Here is a 6,087-nt window from a genome sequence, read left to right on the forward strand (position 1 = left end):
GCGCCCGCGCCCCGCGCCCAGTGCGCCCGGCTGGACGCGGCGGATACCCGAGTCTGCGGCGTGGCAGGGGCGCGGAGCGCCGGGGGCGTGTGGCTCGGGGGTGGGACAGGCTAGGACGCCGCGGAGAGGAGAGGGCTGCGCGAGGGACGGGGAATAGGGCCCGGGAGGGAAGAGCCAGGTTGGAAAGTGGAATTTCGAGCGGGAGGGGGAAGGGCAGCAGCGCGTCCCGGGCTTCTAAGGTGCGGGGGCGGGGTAGAAACCTGAGACCCAGTGTCTGTGCAGACCCTAGCCGAGCGCCTGGCCGGCAGGTCCCTCCCGCCGGCAGACTGAGTCCGGAATGGCCTCTGGGATGTAGCAGGGGCGCCTGGCCGTGTCACTGCTGTGTGACCAGCCTGAGGCCGTCAGGGATGTTCCTGGCACCCACCCTCGACGGGATTTGAGTGTGCTTTGCGGAAGTTCAGACTGTGCCGTCCCGCGGCCCACGGGGGAGGGGAGGTCCGGCTGTGGCCGACTCACAGTTGAGTGTGAGGTGGTCCCTGGGACACCCATTCCACAGAAAGGCTCTGGATTTGACGGCCGAGGTCACCGCTTCTGTGCATCCCTCCCCCTGCGGCTGCCCCCCACCCCACCCCGCCATCCCTGCTCCAAAGTTAGTCTCCTGCCCGATTCACCAGCTTCGCACTTGATTTTCGTGGTGGGGACCCTCTCGGGTACTGTAGGGTTTTAGCAGCATTCCGGAGTAGCAGCCCCCGCACCGCCAGGCTTGGCGACAGGACCTGTCTCCAGATGCTGCCAAATGCTCCCTGGGTGCAAGGTTTCCTTCTGAGCTCCCTGTTTTCGCAGCACCCAGTCTCCTGATCGCAGCATGAGGAGAGCTGCTGCCTTCCCCAGGTGGTCACTGGGGCCAGCAAGTGCCCGACATCCAAACAGGAGGACATAGGCAACTCAGAGGACCCTGGCCTCTGGAAGGATGATAAGGATCTACCAGGTGGAGGGAGGGAGCCCTGGCACTCCAGCCAGCCAACCCAGGGATCACAGAAGCAGGTTTTTCTGCTTCCTCAGACTCGGGTGTTGATTTGAGTTCCAGAGTCTGAAACTCCGTCAAATAGAGAAATCTGACCTGGTTTTAGCATTTCTTTTCCAGCCAATATACATTTCGGGAGGAATTGCAAATGACCCATGGGGGAGGGGAGTTACTTCCTATTATTTTTGCATTGCACCGTTTCATTTGGTTAGAGTTTGGAAGTCTAAGTCGGTTGTAGAAATGGAATTATCACCCTCTGGAGAAGCCGGAGGCTGCAGGGTCCAAAACAGATGAGCCTGGGAGACAGCCTCTGGAGTGCTGGGGCAAGGCTGGGGGCGTGGTTCACCCTTGAAGGGGTTTACAGTTGAAGAATCTGCTTAAGGCAACCCCGAAATAGCAGGTCTACCCACCCAGCCTAAGCCTGGAGCAAGGACCTTGCCTGGTCATAAATAGTGATGTCATCCCAAGACCCAAAGTCAGCTTTGAGGCTGGAGGACTCTACAAACATCCATTCCTGGCTAGAGGGCCTGCTGCACCCCCTCACCACACCCCTTTGGAGTGTGTGCCCCCTCCCCTCCTTGCTGCAAGTACCAGGGTGCAGAACTGCTCTGAGAAGTGAGTGAGCCAAGTGAAACTGCCACCCAGGCAGCAGGGGAGAGGGGTCTGCTGCTCGCGGATCTGGAAACTGCAACCACTTCTGTGCACCTCTCATCCAGGGCACTGTGGGTGGTAAAGAAAGGCTATACAAGCAGCCTGACTGGGCTGAAGGGCCCTGGGGCCGGTCAGGGTCCAGGTCTTCACACAGGACGGTGTGGGCCGGTTTGAGGGCCCCTTCATGTTACAAATGCAGAGACTGGGTGCTGTGAGCCTGAGTGATCTGCTCCAGGGTTTCAGAATTCTATAGTGACCGCTGGACCAAAGAGGAGAGCCGTTTTGCCGGGGCGGGGGCGGGGGGGGGGGCAAAGTGGAGCTGATTCCTGTCCCAGGCTCAGGACCGTGACCTGGAAAGCTGCCAAACCACCTCTGCCCAGGTCGACTTCCCTAAAACAAGCTCAGCACAATGGTGCTTGCCGGACCAGTGGAGCAGCGACCAGGAGCCAGCTCTGCAGCCTTCAGTTAATAATATATCCGCATTGGCTCAGCGATTATAGCACCTGTGCACATTAATGCAAGATGTCAGTAAGAGGAATCGGGCAGGGCAGGGAGTATATCGGAACTCTCTGTAGTATCCGCTTAGCTTTCTGTAAGCCTAGGAAATTTAAGACGATTGAAGACAAAAGTTCTAGCAGCGTTCTTGGGAGAATCTGATAGACTCTTGGGACAGTCCGACCTAAGTCTCTGTGACAGGCCCTCACTTCTGGGGACACAGGTACCTCTGGATTCCTGGAGGGTCCCTGAAGCAGGAATTTCCAGATTTCCCTCCTCATGTCAAGAGCCAGCCTGGGGGTGGGGCCACAGCAGCAGAACTGGTTCCTCAGTCTGCACTCAGCTCCTGGGCACCTCTTTGTCCTGCAAGGTGGGGCTGACGACCCCTCCTGGCCGAGCAGAGCCACCTCCTGGTGCTCACGGTGTCAGCTCTTGGGGGGCATGTGATGGTGGGGGTTGGGGCAGCACAATGAGGTGGGTCATGGCTGGTTGAGGCTGCCCGGCAAAGACCACCTGCCCCGCTTCATCACCCCCCACCCCACCAAGCAGGGAACAGGGAAACCCTGCAGAAGCCCAGTCAGAGAACCTTGGGGTGTGTTAGTCCACGGAGGGCTGGGGTCGGGGGCACTTCCCAGTGGGACTTTCTCCCAGTTAAACCCAGGAAGGTGGTGGCCCCACCCCCACCAGAGTGAGAAAATGGGTGTCGTGGCGTCTGAGAAAAGCTGGGTGCTGCATTCATGGTCCTCCCAACACCAGCATGCCCACTGGAAGGCAGGATGGAGGACTAGACCCACTGCGGTCAGACAGCAAAGCTGCCCATCCGCACACTCGCGTGACAGCCCCACCGTCTTGCCTGAGTTCCTTCCACGGCCCCATGAGGCCAGAGTAATAGGGCTCAGCGATGACAGAGACCTCACAGCACAGCTCAGCGTGCCCTTGAGGTGCACACCGCTGCTGGGCCTCACCTCTTGCCTCGTATGGAGGGGCAATGATGCAGGGCGCTTAACCACAGAGCTGCCTGTCCCACCTACTGGTCCATGCAGAGCACATAATGATGGAGTCCATGGACCAAACTCAGGTCAGTATTGACCTTCACTCCTGATCTGTCCGTTCACTTAGAGATGTTTCCCAGGCGTTTGCCGGGCGCGTCTCTGGGGTGAGTTCCAGGGCCGCAGCCCTGGGCCTGGGCCAGGCTGAGAGGCAGCAGCGATGGCCTCCAGAGAGACCACGACGACGGTTATGGCCGGATGACTGCAGCTCTGGAGTGTCCACCTGACCTGCAAGCGCCCGTGTGCTCCAACCTCTCTGGTGGTTCCTTTTAAGTATGACAGGGACCCACCACCTGAGGAAGGAAGCTCGCTGGGGTGGGATCTGTGGGGCCAGACATGCTTTACCAGCCTTTGAATGTCGGGGTGCAGCAGGCCCTGCGGGTGGTGAGGGGACCACCGACATAGGCTCTGGTGTGGCCCCCCTCCGTGGGTCACACAGGCGGTGGAGTCAGGGTCTGTTTCTGAGTCTCGTTACCTGCAAAGTAGGTGGAATCTTGATTCTCAGGGGGATATAGAGTGTGTGACATCATCACACAAAGCCTTATATAAGGTGCGTGATAAATCTCAGCTCCACACAGATGCTGACGCGGGGGTCAAGGTGCCACCCAACTCTCAGCAGGGCTCCGGACCTCGTGGGGGAACACTCTCCCCAAGCCCCGCCCCACCGCTCTCATTGCACCATGAGTTCTTTGAGCCAGTAACACTCAGTCCCTGTAAATGCTTTCATTTTCTGCCCAATCTTGAGGTTTTCAAATGTGTATTGATGGTCATTCTATCATACATAATGTCCAGTCACCTGAGTTTGCTCATTGAAGAATCAGCTTCCTCCCCTAAAAACTGGACACTTCGAGAAAAACATTAAAGGTTTTCCCAAACATGTCCAGGGAATTCATTCTTTGGCATTGGAAAAACGTGGTGTTGTTGAAGTTGCTAAGTCATGTCCAATTCTTTGCAACCCCATGGACTGCAGCACGCCAGGCTTCCCTGCCCTTCACTATCTCCTGGAGTTTGCTCAGACTCGTGTCCATTGAGTCGGTAATGCCATCCAACCGTTTCATTCTCTGTCACCCCCTTCTCCTCCTGCCCTCAATCTTTTCAAGCATCAGGGTCTTTTCCAGTGAGTCAGCCCTTTTCATCAGGTGGCTGGAGTTTCGGCTTCAGCATCAGTCCTTCCAATGAATATTCAGGGTTGCTTTCCTTTAGGATTGACTGGTTTGGTTCACATGAAAACACCCAGACCCCCATCTGCCGAGGGAGGTTTACATGTGGCCCCAGCCCTGTCCCTCCTTAGCCCCTGGATCGCTGTCATATCTGCCACGCTGCTTTCCCCTTCCAGGTCATTTTTGCTGACCTTCTCATTGGGACATAATTATTGTAATCGTGGTGAAATGATGGATCACGAGTAAACGCTTGTAATTTAACATTTAGCAACTGTAGCCAGCGGTGTGTAATTACAACGTGAAACAGCCTAGAAAGTGCTGGCTGGCCCCAACCCAAACACCTTCCCCCAGTCACCTCTTTAACCTAATTTACTGGCATGTTTGCTGTCTGTGCGGTTGAGAAAAGCGGGAGGGAGAAAGTGAGGGGCTCCTGCCAGTCAGCCAGGTGTGTGCGTGGGTCAGCAGCGAAGGTGGTATGATTATTCCTGCGCCCTCATCGCCGTTGTTTGCAGCAGCTACCTTGGTTCGGCCTGGGTTTGGCAGCGTCTCACTCTGCCTGGCCATCAACAGACTAGACGGCCCTCACACCAGCAGGAATGTCTCTGTTTTCAGAGTGCCTTGAGACAGCCCCACACAGGGGAGAAGGACCCCCACCCTGGCACCACATATTCGGTGAGTACATGCTGCCGGTGGTTTCACCACCCTCCTCCTCACCCAGCTCACACATCACTTCTCCTAGGAAGCCGGCTGAACTCCATCTCAATGACTCTCTCCCAGGCAGCTAGAGGCCAGGCCTGGCAGCGTCCCCCAGCATGTGCACATTTCTACAATCCAGCGGCTGCACCCAGTCTGTCATCAAGGCTCCTAAGCTGAGCTGGGGTGATCCTGGAGCCCTGGCAACCCCAGGGTGGTAACATTGAGAGGGCGATGTCCCGGTTGCTGAGGGTGGCGTCCCGGTTGCTGAGGGTGGCGTGCCAGGGGGCCAGGCCCAGAGATCCTGCTTCTGTGCATGGTTGGCAGTCTCACTGTCCACATCCTCACCTGGGCCAGGCTCACCACTCCGCTGGAGCTCCCAGGTGTTCCCGGGAGATGCTCCCGTCTCCTCCAGTAGGTGTTCGCGTGTGTCTTCTGGTAGCTGCACCACGCAGGCTGCTCCCCACTCAGCCGCCCCGCTGGACCACCACTTCTGAGCAAGGACTCAGAACCACACTGCCTCCCTGAGGAGCAGAAGTTTCTGATACAGCAGTGACCAGTTGGGCATTTTCAAATGTCTGAAGCTGCCCAAGTCAGGTGCCGTGTGCCCAGGACCACACGCCCTTCGATTCACCCCCTGTCAGCTCGGGTGTGTCTGTGTGTGTCTCGTGTGTGCACATGCGTTCACTTTCCACTGGGCCATTCGATGAGTGGCAGATGAGAGTTTCGCCTTTAAATTCTGGAAGAAGAGTCGCCTGCTTCCTGGATGGTGCTGACACCACAGTGGTTCTGATAGCAGGTGAGGAGCTTACAGGGAGATGAGATCCCTCTGAGGAGAGGTCCGAGTCCCCGTTTCCTCATTTGTCCCCAAAACATCCAGTATGAGGAATAGAGTCTTTCTCTGCCCCGCCCGCAGCCCTGTGCTGGGATGCACCAGCGGGGGGCAGGTGGCCCTGGGGTGGGGGGGGCAGGCCAGCCGCCCCATTCACATGTGAATTTCCAGCCACACCTGCTG

This window comes from Cervus elaphus, chromosome 5 (assembly GCF_910594005.1).
Source record: "Cervus elaphus chromosome 5, mCerEla1.1, whole genome shotgun sequence".
Lineage (NCBI taxonomy): Eukaryota > Metazoa > Chordata > Mammalia > Artiodactyla > Cervidae > Cervus > Cervus elaphus.